This window comes from Rhododendron vialii, chromosome 6a, assembly GCF_030253575.1.
Source record: "Rhododendron vialii isolate Sample 1 chromosome 6a, ASM3025357v1".
NCBI classification, from domain to species: Eukaryota; Viridiplantae; Streptophyta; class Magnoliopsida; order Ericales; family Ericaceae; genus Rhododendron; species Rhododendron vialii.
In genome coordinates this window covers 29,156,950-29,170,161 of record NC_080562.1, presented here as the reverse complement: position 1 = coordinate 29,170,161, position 13,212 = coordinate 29,156,950, and the positions used below count along the sequence as shown (strand labels likewise).

The window sequence follows — 13,212 nt, the reverse complement described above, 5'->3', positions numbered from 1 at the left end:
ATCAATGGTGGCAGACAATGAGCATAGTGCTCTTGCAAAAGATAAATGACACCGGTATCACTAATCATCCCCATTAACCAAATGGGTTAGAATTTTGTGCGCGTGTCGACATACACACAATGGGCGAGAGCAGTTCACATTAACCTATTGGGCTATAGTCATCCACTATCATCAATGTTCAGATCCACATTACACCAGCACCCTCTAAGTTGCATTTGAACTACCAATTTATCAAAGGAATTTTCTTATCAATTAAGGTTTAGTAGAAAAATGGAAAGTGAATGAACTTATGACAAAACAAAGAAAAGGGATAATAGCTAGGCATAATAATAGTAGAGCATTCATAAGAATCTCCACTAAACCACTCATATCTCAAAGCTATCAAAAGTATAATTTGTTGTAGTGTTTAATGAACTAGCAAGAACCAGCAAAATATATGGTAGAGAAAGACACTGAAAGAACAAGGAAAAGAAATGTGATTGGGAATCAAAACTTGCAATCAATAGAAGCATCCCAATTGAGAAGACCAGATTCTCCCTACTGTATCAGATGATTTCATCATTCATAAGCACTCTCGTGATGACTTTATGAAATGGTCGTAACTAAGAAGCAAGTACACTAAACAAACCAAATCCTGGGTTTATTTAAAAAAGACAAATCATGAGGATAACTAAACTGAAACTCAAGCAGGAAATCGATCTTTGGCAAACTTAGTTTTTTTTTTTCTTGGCAAGTTTGATCCTACTTTCTATGCAAGAAAATCCTATTTCGATTTTGAAATGCAAAGAAATGCCAACTATCTTGTGCATTGGGGCGATATTCTGAGTTTATTTGGGTTACTAGCAGAATCTTCAATCTTATGCTTACTTATTAGAGCAACAAAGGAAAGGTGAAGCAGTGCGGTTGCCTAGACACTAGAACTTTTCTAGAATGTGAACCCCTAGATGGTATTAATCTAAATTGACTCTTTAATTTCTATCAACAAACAAAGTACATGTTAACAACACGTTTCATAAAGGTTAGACTATTTTAACAACCAACTGACCATGTGTTTTAGAATTTTCCTCTGTCAACAACACGTTACCCCAATGGTAAGGTTAGACTATTTTATTTTGTGTCATCCTTTTTTATGGTAACTTTTGTCATCCTATCTTAACAATTCGAGATTATGAAGGAGCTCAGAAGCTGCTTTCTAGTCTTTACTCCACTGTGGGATGAGATTAAGGCTTCTTTAATACGTGTTAGTACTTCTATTGATACATGTGGAGTTGTGGACACTAAAGCAAAATTTTTGTTTCTATTGGAAATTATATTCTTGAAAAACAGAAGAAAGGTTTCAAACTAAACATATACATAACTATAATGACTACTTATACCAGAATTAAGCACAATCATGATACAGTAAATATTACCTTTTTAGAGCATTTCTCAGGTGCAGGGCATTGACCAGGATGACATATCTCCGGGCATGGACATTTACAATAAGGTAATTTCCTGCATGCCAACACAAAAAAATAAATCAAAGAGTAACCTCATTATAATTTGACCATAAGAGTCTTCTATGCTTTCTATTCAGCTGGCTGTATCTACTTGATAAAATAAACTTTTCTGATTTATTAAGGATACCACAAGGCCGGAGATATGATATAATAAGCTTTCCTGCTTTGGTTGACGGTGGGGGATACCAAACGATCCGAAGAAAGAGAAAAAGGTGAGAAGACAAAAAAAAAAAAGAGCAGAAAAAGCATGGATACCGATGGCAAGGCCCTCCATAAGACAGACAGCAATCTGTTCTTTTTTGGGCAAGCTGTTGTAGTATAGGCACTCAAAAACATGAACCATGGAACCACAGTGACATGATCTTTTTATCAAAACTTTGCAAAGCGGACATTCACCAGGATGACATGATCTTTTTATCAAAACTTTGTTGCATTACTTAGTAAAGTACTTTCACCGCTTATGAACTATCAAAACTTCATTTTACATATCTTTCACCTAGCAATCATTATGCTAGAATAGAAAAGAGAAAGAAAGAAACATGTAGGTGTACACACACAAATATTATGCCAATAAGTTACTAGTCTAGAAAGCATAATGGATTTGGACAATATAGATTATAGACAGATATTTGTTAAGCGGAGTTCACTTGGTTGAACATATTAGTCATGGTACCCAGTACTTTTTCTCCATTGGTGAAAACTGAAAAAACATGCATATATCAAAACATATCAGAAGGCATCACATATCAAAACAGTTCAATTGTCTTAAACTATGTTCCAAGTTTTCCATAAAAGAATCAGTACCTGTGGTTCAACGATAGATTCTACACGTGACTGATGCTGACCACATCGAAATTTACCCGAACCTTCAGACTTTCGACCGAAGTACTGCTTTTGAAGTGCCTGAATATCACAATTAGGGTGAAGTCCAACAACCACAAAGCTCTCAAAAAGCCTTGATTGCTCTTTCAAAGGCCTATGATCCTGCAGAATTAAATAACATAATTTACCATAATGCACAAACAAAAATGGACACACCAATCATCCTTTCCAGGAAAGTGTGTATAAAGGGCATAGTCATACATAATTTCTGGATATCGGAATGCACCATATTCACATATATCTCAACACAAACAGGAAACGAAGGCGGCAGCTTTTATCTCAAACTGCAGGACTTATTCAGTCTAGTTGTGTTTTTGTGTTGGAGGAGGGGGACCGTGTCAGCTTTGCAAATTCAAATGAGATATGGGATGTAAGAAAGATAGGAACAAATTTGAGAGCAAAAATGGCATCTGACTGCTGAAGAGATGAGCAAATTGGACCCAAAGGGTCTTACATGAGACAAATAAGCATACCAGGGACTGCAACTGAAAGCGTGCCCATTGACGCTTTTGGCTAGCTAGTTAGTACTTCAGGGTTGTAAGTTCCATTTTGCACTTCAGGAGTTTGTGAGAAGCCTTTCAGCACTCTAGAAACATGGTGGCTGAAGTTTCTGCAGTGGACTGTTACCGTTATCATCTTTCGACGAGAATACCACAGATAGTCGTGGTGAACGAGCCGCAGTGGCAGCAGCTACAGCAGCAACAGCTCTTACAACATCTTCCATTGTTTGCATGAAGAATGAAGCACCCCAACTAGGGCTACTAGAATCTTCATTCTTCTCCATATTTAGAGTTTTGCCTGCAAGAACAAGCATGAATAAAAAGTATAAAAAGAACAGACCATTTGCAACAATACCGCAAGTAGCTTGTATCTGTTAATAAACAATCAAGACATGAAGAAAAACAATTGAGCTTTCATGGTTACACTTCATAGGGTGAGTGGCAGCTAAGATGAACAGTGAAATCCTCCACTTCATGTGCAAACTGCCACTAAATAATAAAATCGTCGAAACATTCACTCTTCTTGAGTTGATTGTATCTATCAAATTACACTGACCTCGCATCCTTTTTTTTATAAAGCTTCTCCTTCTTCCAATTATTTACCATACACAATTTTGAAATTAACTAAAAGAGGTTTATCGGCAATTCGCGCCTACTAATTTCTCTGTCATACGTTCTCAATAGTACTATAAGCCTGTAAGGGTCACAAGTCCAAGCATGGTATTAGAGTAAATGAATTGAAGGGTCACAAGTCCAAGCATGAACTTGTTTCCCCATAATCTGCGCCTTCATTTTGTCTGGCTCTTCATGTGAGAGCAATGGGCCACATGTAAGGAAGGGTACGGGAGCTTGACACACATTGTCTGTTCCGAATAGCTTAAGCTTATTACAGAAATTGGTTACCATAAGCCAAGCCTATGGAACAGAATGACAAAATAACAGAGCAAAATTAGGATCTTCTTTCATTTGAATTCATATAAATTAGCCAATCAGAACTTCATTAACAGGAAACTATGAAATCAACAATATACTAATATAGTTCATTGAGGCATATCTACAAACACAAGGAAGCACTTGTAACAAAAAAAAAAACCACATTAGCCGGACTATGATGGACACGGATAGCACTAATAACTCATCTTGTTATAGTTTATTAAATCCATGACTCGATTCCATTTCCTAATAATCCTAACCAATACACCTAAGACCCAATCGATTCCATTCCCTTTAGACGATAAGCAGCAGATATAAACTAAGAGAGAAATAGATATAAGTTGTTGCTCTCGTTCAAACAAAATCATCTCGAAATCTCGGCAGAAATGGTGAAGCTACTTCAAAATTATTAGCAACGCGATGTCAAAGTGCATATTACGATGTTCACCATCTAGCTCTGATGTGTTTTCTCTCCAAAACTTTTACTTTTTGTTTCAATAGAAGCCAATCAACTAAGTCATATGCAGAATACTTCTGATATTCACCAATACGAGGTCATTAGTCATAAATAGCAAGGGAATTTTTCAGAATTTCTCTTTGTTTTTGTTAAAAATTCCTTTTGCAAAAATCATTAGACCACCAAAAACCTAAACAAAAGCCCCAATACAGTATCAATTACAAATATAGAATTTCAAGAAAAATAGAGAATTGTTTGGAATGAGTCAACACAAAAGCTCCAATATTTTTTCGGAATGAAAACTGATACTTCGATAAATTAAATCCAAACCCTTTAAGTGCATTATCTGTGCAAATCCTTCGATGGTTATCACAAACTAATACATGCCGATTAAAACCCTAGCCTTGTATCTGTGAAAATCCTTAGATGGTTATCACTTATCACAAACTAATACATGCTGATTAAAACCCTAGCCTTGTATTTGGGCAACAACTGAATGAAAAAATCAAATCAAACCTGGTAAGGATTCTCCAAGCAATGAATATTTGCTTCAACTGGAGCAATATTACCGAATATTGCTTTGATTCTCCTCTGACTATGGAATGAGGAAGCAGAAGTATGAAGAAGATGAGGCGATTAATAAGAAACAGAGGTTAATCGATTGGAAATTAGGAGAAATAGAGAACAATGGACAAACCTGTTCCTCTTGATTAAAACCCTAGAATACCTAAAAGATCGATCCATTAGAAACCAGCACCAGTTTGCACAGAAATCTTGCGGCAACTCGCACGAAACAATTGGCAGATCTGGTGCCTATAGTTTTGGTGGAACCGATTGAAATTTTCAGGAAGGGCAGAGTGCGATTTTGGGGGCAACAATTGGCGCTTATAATTTTGGTGGAAGCGTGGAATGCAGTCTTTCATTTTGAAAAAGAGTGGAACGTTGTTGAAGACTTCTGGAACGCTATAATAAATTAGGGCGCGAGTGTTTCCTTTAGACTTAATGGTTCAACGCTATAATTTCCTCTCTACAATAGCATTTAAAAAAAACGCTATTAACTTATGCTATTAAAAGTAGTATTTGTTGTAGTGAGTGAAACATTCATATCTCAAGCCTCAAGCCCAAATCCAAGAAGTAGACAAAATAGACCAACACGACACAATTTCAAAATTCAAAATACCAGACCATAATCTAACCAAGCTTAAGCTTATCTCATCTAGTCCAAAATCATAAGAGTTGTAGGCCGACACACACCCCGGAAATCATTCCCAGATAGCAGTAGTCTCAATGTGAATCTCTTCCTGACCGGGCCAGGCCGAATTGGGCCACCACTTGGGATGGGAATGGCTTAACCCACATGCATCTCTCTTGCCCACGGTAGTACTGATCCCAGCGTAAAAGTGGGTAGCGAGAAAAAACCTCTGAGGAGAGAGCCTTGCTCTTGTCTTTCATTTATGGATCTCCCTCGCCTGCCATAGTGCCATGGTACCACGTTCTTCTGGAAAGGAATAGTGAAAAGCCATGTCACTTGGAACGGAACTGGTTGCTTACTTTTAGTCAGAACACATTGGTAAGCAAAATTCGATGACTCTAGGGGCCTATCATCATGATAGCAAATAGGCTATCCAATGCCGTGAATAAATATTCCCCCTTTAGAGCAAGAATCATTAGATTGAAATTCAAGTCCAGAATACAACGAATAAAGGGCGAATCATAGCCACGCTGCCGGGTTGCATTGAAAAAATAATAATGCAGTCATCATATGCTCTATATTATCCAACTCCCGAAAACGTCAAGACTCAGCTACTACGATGACGAGGGTGTAGTAAAAGCAAAAAATATCTACTTGAATAGAGTTCTTGAGCTGACCCACGTCACTTAGAAAGGGTTCAAGAGGCGCTTGTCACCCCGGTATCGTGTCACATTTCCAAGTTGACATGATTCACAAACAGAAACCGGATCTGGTTTTCATGGTTTTCTGATCCCCAGTTTGTGAGTCAATCCTCCCCGGACTTATGGGCACATGCTTCTCAGTACTGATTCGTATGGAATTAGCACGACCTGGCGATCAAATTCTTGGTGGGAATCATTCTTGGTGGGAATCATCAACTTTATAATATTTTAATAACGGCTCACGCTTTTTTAATGATCTTTTTTGTGGTTATGCCGGCGATGATAGGTGGACCTGGTAATTGGCATTTTCACGATTAAATAATATTTCATTCTGGTTGTTGCCACCAAGTCTCTTGCTCCTATTAAGCTCTGCCTTAGTAGAAGTGGGTAGCGGCACTGGGTGGACGGTCTATCCACCCTTAAGTGGTATTACCAGCCATTCTGGGGGAGCAGTTGATTTAGCCATTTTTAGTCTTCATCTATCTGGTGTTTCATCCATTTTAGGTTCTATCAATTTCATAACAACTATCTTCAACATGCGTGGACCTGGAATGCATAGGGTATACTAGAAATATGGCTGGAGGAACCCTAGGTATTAGGCCTATGGCTTAGCCTTCAACTTGTATTATGTCACTCCTATTGTATTAGGCAAACAAACTCCATAGAACTATCTTCAACAGGATTGATCAATGGCCCTCTAACTCTATCCAAGTTCCAAGGTAAGCAGAAATGTCAATCCTATATAAGATGCATTCCAAATCTCACAACCCATTTCTCGGGCTACTAACCCGAAGGCATAAGGACACTGGACACCTACCCCCGCAGGTTTCTGGACTTTCACCGACTGTGATCCTTACGGACCGCCACCATGCTCACAGTACTACAACTCCAAATCAATAAATCAAATGTACCAAACTCATTATCAAGTATCAAAACCAAATACTCTCTCCCGAAATTTCAAGAAGAGTTATCTAATTTAGTCATGGTCAAAATAAAAACATAATCTAGAATTCCGATTAGAAGTTACAAAACTATCATCAAGTCCCAATATGATAGAAATAAGAGAGCAAAACAAAAGCTCAATCATCATGCAGTGTTGTGACTAATTACAAGTATGGGTTTATCTTTCTTTCTTTTTTTCTCCCTGACATCATATCAAACATCTTATGGGCATGACATAATGAACCACATATTACTACATTATTTACGCAATCACACTATCATTGAAACAAGTCCAACAAACTAAAGACACAAAATAAGGTATATATCCATCAAATATCATAACCAATCGTGCTCATGAACAACACATAATATAAATTCATCACATGAATATGTTAGGGCTTGCTTAAACTTGGGGAAACAATTATAACACGGATTTATGGCATATTTCACTGTACATTTCCATATCAAAGCTTTTTAGCAAACCTACCTCAAAGAGCGAAATCTCCAAATGCTGGGAAACCCAAAATTGTCCGGATGCCACTTTGTTGGGAATTATATGCAGTGCTAAAAGGCGGCTGATTGGTCTCTGCCTCGGCGCTAGGCGGTGGTCCGATGCCTAAATTAGATAGCCAAGTAGCCTAGGCGTTAGTCGGCCAACTAGTCGGCGCCTAGGCGCCCCTCTCCCGCCTGTCTAACCTAGCGATTTTTAGTACATTGCTGATATGTAGCCTTCTCTGCGTAGGTTGTGCTTCTTCTTTGTGTTTCCGAGATTTGCGAGTATTGGACTTCAATTTTGGGTTGAAGTCTTGGGGGTTTTTAGGGTTGGAGAGAAGAGCGAGAGCAACGAAAAAAATGAGAGAGAGAGAAGAGAACTGGCAAGAGTACAATTTTGTTCACCCTCCTTAAAAGAAGGTGAACGTTACCCTCCTTCCTATTGGTTGAAATGATGTGGATTCCACCACAACTCCTTCCTATTGGTTGAAATAATGTGGATTCCACCACAAAGTGATGTCATACTTACCATGCAATACACTTTTTGGTAAGCATGACATCCCTTTTTTGGTAGGATACACATTATTTCAACAAATAAAAAAGAGGGTAATGTTCACCCTGTTAAATGGAGGGTGAACAAAACTCAACTGGCAGCATATAATTATTTATTAAAAATATTCTATCGCAATTGGACATTCCTAAGTACTATCAAGCTATCTAACTTTTTGTTACAAGACTATGGGTTGTTCCGGTTTCTAAAAAAATGAACTTTTAGAAAAAAAAGGTAATTTCAAGCTAAAAAATCATGTGTTTATGCAAATAATTTTCCTACCAATATGGATCTTATTTGATAGATCTCATTGAGATCTTTTAAACGGTGCAAAAAAAATTACAAAAATATTTCTCATTGTCATTATATTTGAGTTTGAAATTACCTTCTTTTTCTAGAAATCGGAACACCCATGTTATTGATAAAATATTTAAAAAATTAGAATAGACTAGTGTACTTTTTTCTCCTGGAATATTCTACAAGATTGTAAAAAAACTTTGTTATATGCCAAGATTGTAAAAAAAACTTTGTTATACGCTAGATTCGTGTGAAAAGTTCTGAAATATTTTAGAGGTGTGAAGAAGAAAATATGTTTTTTATAAAGATTCTAAAAGGAGAATGTGGGCTCTTAGATGAAAATAATTCTGACCATTCATTGAGAAGGTTGATAACTATAAAAGAAATTGTGTGCATTTACATAAAGTATTGTACAAGTATTTGTCCACCTAAGAGCATCTCCAACCCTTGACTTCAAATTGGGGATGTCAATTTTTTTTTGAAGACTGATGTGGCATTTTAGCATCTCCAATTTGACATCAAAACCTCATCTCCAACCCTTATGTCAAATTCTATTTATTTGACATCAAATTATTTCTTTCTAACCCTTATGTCAAAATACAAATAGTCATCTTTTGAAATTTGGCAGGCAAGGTGTAGGTAGTCAAAGTTGGCATGCTTCCTCCCCCCTTCATCATCACAAGCCACGTAGGATTTGGCCTAAAAAAGACATCTAGGTTGGTTTGTCAATTAGTGTCAAATATTACCGTTACAAGCTCCACATCAGATTTGACATTTCCCGTTGGAGATGCTCTAATATTAATTGGGAGAATTTGCACCTATTTTGAATTTTTTAAAATATACGAAAGTCGATAAGCGTACAAAATCTAGAAGGAAGAAAAGGAGATTGAGAGAGAGAGAGGAGCAACTTCACGAAGAAGTTAGAAGGAGCCAAGAAAACCATATTTCGGTAAAACTGTTTAAGTGATTCAACATTCTTGACATTAAAAGGACTAGTGTAGTATTATCGCTTGCCTCTGGTCTAATCTTCTAGTGGAGATGACATGGCATTCTCCTCTGTATGGGGGAGGGTTGGAGAATTTGTCTAATGAAAGATCGTGTGAGATATCCATAAAGAAAGGCTCCAACAATTAAATGCCCTCAAACAGCGAGGATGTCCACCAGCAAACCCCAATCCCCTTTCTGCCTCTAGCTGTTTGGACTCCGATGACCCTTCGCTTGGTTCGAGCTCCTCGGTTGGTAGTCTTATCGCCTACGTACGTTGTGTGTCGTGTTACTCAGCAACTGCCAAAGTGATGTAACTAATGCATTAGAGCAAATCCCTTTTTTTTTTGGTAAGATGGACACCTAATCAAAGATATATTGGTGGGCCCATGATGTAAGAGTCTATGCTTTTCTTGGGATAACAAGTGTTACTCAAATAGCGGGGTTTTATTCGGTTTGTGTCATGTATGTTGCTTCTGGTTATCAATTTAGAGGTGGTGTGCTTTGGAATCTGGTCATTCCCTTTCATTGTTTTTTTTTCATCCAGGCTGCATCAGTATTGCTTATCTACTGGTCCTACTACTGTTTTTGGGTGTTTCACTCTGATGCAATACTATTGATGACTACGTGAAGTGCTGCTAATCTACTTGGTGAAATGCTGGCCTAATCTACTTGGTGAAATGCGGTCACCAATCACCATGGGAAGGCTAGCTATTTTGGTCTAGTTAAGGAGCTAACAGTTTCACTTTTCCTTGTTTGTATCTCTTGGAACTTAGTCTACTTTTGCTGCTTGTTGCTTCTTATTCTCTGGTCGACTTGCATTGTGACGCTACCATGGTCTTACCCCCTTTTAATCTTTGTACCATTACTTTGGCTAATGAAATTGTTCTTCACCGTTCGGAAAAAAAAAAAGTGTTAGTTAAATATAATATTCTATTCTATTTGGGTAAATATAGGGTGTTTCATTTTTCTGTCGTATTTTCCTCGATCGATCGCTAGATTGCACAGGCAGAGGATGAACTCGTTATCAATAGGGATAAAAAGTGAAGGATGACCTGCGACTACTCCTACAATTGGGGTATGACAAGCAGGCGCGGCATGCCCCAACAGTTGAGAAAATCCTCCGTGATCTTACGATTGATCATGAAACAGATGCAACCTTCTTAGAGACTCTACATGATCACCTAACCTATCTGAGCAATCAGTATTCCAGCGGCCCATAAATCTGGACTCTATGTTGTTTCACTTTGAATTTTAAGGGAATATAATGGGGAAAAGTGTGAAAAAGCTTTGCAATCCACAACGGATTTTGTAATTTGCATCCCTTGATATTCCAAAGTCATCATAACAAGCCCTATATATAAAACGGAACACCGTTTGGGAGATAAATTACTTTAATGTCTCTGTACATGGTCTTTAATATCACACATGAAGAAGCAGGTGAAATGGAGTTATATAAAGGAATCTCAGTCTCTTCTATTTTCGCAGCAAAAGTAACAAGCCACAACAAACTTTGCATCATCCAAGCTTTGTCTTTCAACTAGTACACAAAAACTTAGTCAGCAATGCCAAAACACATAGCCTGAAAGGAAAGGAACTTATTATCCAAGTAGCTTATGGACAGGTATTCGGACAGAGGTCCAACATTGAAATAGGCATGAACCATTAGTATGACAACTAATATCGATCTGTCCTAGAAACAGCAACAACATTAATCGAAACTGGAAGAAATTTTTAAGTGTGTTTTAACGTCAAAATGGATAATACAAAAGAAAAAGCAAGTCCAATTTAGGCACATAAATATGGGATAAAGAAAGGAATAGGAAGATGAACATAATTATCATAATTTGGATAGATCAACCATTGCCCACTCAAAACTTTAGAGCAGATGGGGAGATTAACTACCAATCTTCAATTGGGTTATTCCTTTCAGGGCTGCAGAACCTGAAAAAAACCAACAACAATCCATAATATGTTGATATCAGATAAAGAGTTGGAAATTTTCACAAAAAGGATAAAGAGTTGGAAAAAAATCTACAGTGTATTTGCTTTTATTTAGTGGTGATTATACAATTCCTACTTAACACATTGGCCATTGTCCTCAACAAGTGTTAGTTGCCCTTTCTTCCTCCAATCGATGGATGGTAGATGGCATTGCCCTACTGTCACATTTTTATATTATATTTATAAAGGAAGACACTTCAGTGGACTAGACATGGCTCTTGTATCTATACACTATTTGAACTTTTCATTTGCGAGGTCGGCAAACTGATTGGCTCCTAGCTAAGGCTTGTTTAAGGCCTTTGTGTGTGTGTATTTTTTTATTGGAGATTCAATATCTTTCACGTTGGCCTTGAATATGTCGTAAAATCCTCCTTGTCACCCAGGACGAGTCATCTATTGCACGTGCCTCTCATAGATTGGAGAGTGAAATGCAGCTTGAGAAGCCAATGTTCCAATAATGAATAGCAAAGCTAGGCTGATGCAATGGAAACCGTTTTTGAAACCCTTTTTTTTTTGGTAAGAGCTAGGATTGTAAGCTGTGAGTGGGGTGGTACTCTGATTTCTTCGTAGGACCTGGGCTTTATATAGAACTTGAAACTTCTGTCAGAATACATACTAGTGCCTTAGTAAATTGATCTAATTCGGACTCAACAAAGTAATATTGCATGATAGAATTTCATTAGGCCACTCCTTTGAAATTGTGATAATATTAGTATCAGTCCTCATTAGTATACTTCCTGGGTGAAGTTCTGAATTAATCAAATACACCAATCGTTTTCTTGTTTTGTTGTTCGGATCTGAGTGCTTTCAACGTGCTGTTTCCCTTATCAATGAACAATACTAAACTGATCAAGAAAACTACTCGATTATTCGATAGTACTTAATTAGCTTTATCAACACATGCATGACAAAAATGTCATCAGAAGCATGGAAATAAGTGAAAACTGGCTTTGGATAGCTAATACTGAACATCAAGTGTAACACATGTTTATCTTCTTTTGATTGTTGGTACCAAATGAGGTCCATTAAAGGACAAGAAAATATGCCAAAAAGGTGATACAATAATATTCTGATAGTATTTACATACAAAAACTTTATGCATTCATGGGAAACAAAATGCCCATCATCCTGCATTTTATCATTACCATAAATAAGACCAGTACCTACATCGTTGAGGTTGAGTACAAGTTCTTAAGCACAATCAATACATTGTTATTCCATGTCAAATTTATTAACAAGCTTTTGAACTACCTGTGGCCACTAATTGTTTGTATATGCGAAAGGTATCTGTAACAATTCTGTACATCGCCAGTCATTACCTATTGGATGCATTTTCTAGAGTTTCAGAAATCTGAGTTAAGCTAAAAGTGTTATTCGTAGAAATGACTCTTCTTTCACCAATGAACTTGTTAAAATTGGATACATTCTGCGTTATGTGTTCAAAATGTATGCACTGCTCCCATATAGAGCTATGAATTTGGAACATTATCATCTGTCAAGCTGCTGGAAAGCGTTTGCGTAGACACATCTAACCATTCTATTAAGAGTCTAGGACTATGAAATCTATATGAAGTATAAGATAGAATTGTCATTGCAAGTCATTGCCTTCTGAAAGGACTTTTTATGTAGCAAATTGAAAGGACATTTACACGAAATAATTAAAATTTGATTCTATTATATAGGCATGGTTGCTTACATAACAAAAACAAAAAGACTTGAAAGAAAGGAAAAATTAATAGGACAGTATGAATATCTACAAGAAGCTGCCAAATGAATTAT

The 13,212-nt window shown here is 37.2% G+C and overlaps 1 long non-coding RNA gene across 2 annotated transcripts; it reads right to left on the bottom strand.

The window, feature by feature from the left end:
• Positions 1-1,451: 1,451 nt before the first annotated feature.
• Positions 1,452-7,983, bottom strand: LOC131330128 (uncharacterized). Of its 2 annotated transcripts, none has more exons than XR_009200976.1 (4): positions 7,594-7,983; positions 3,647-5,769; positions 2,855-3,086; positions 1,452-2,483 (listed from the first exon to the last, which is right to left on the bottom strand). It is a non-coding gene; the product is annotated as an uncharacterized LOC131330128 (long non-coding RNA). The 2 variants fall into 2 exon arrangements; XR_009200975.1 differs by lacking the exon at positions 7,594-7,983 and having other exon boundaries at positions 3,647-3,796; positions 4,788-5,925.
• Positions 7,984-13,212: the final 5,229 nt, after the last annotated feature.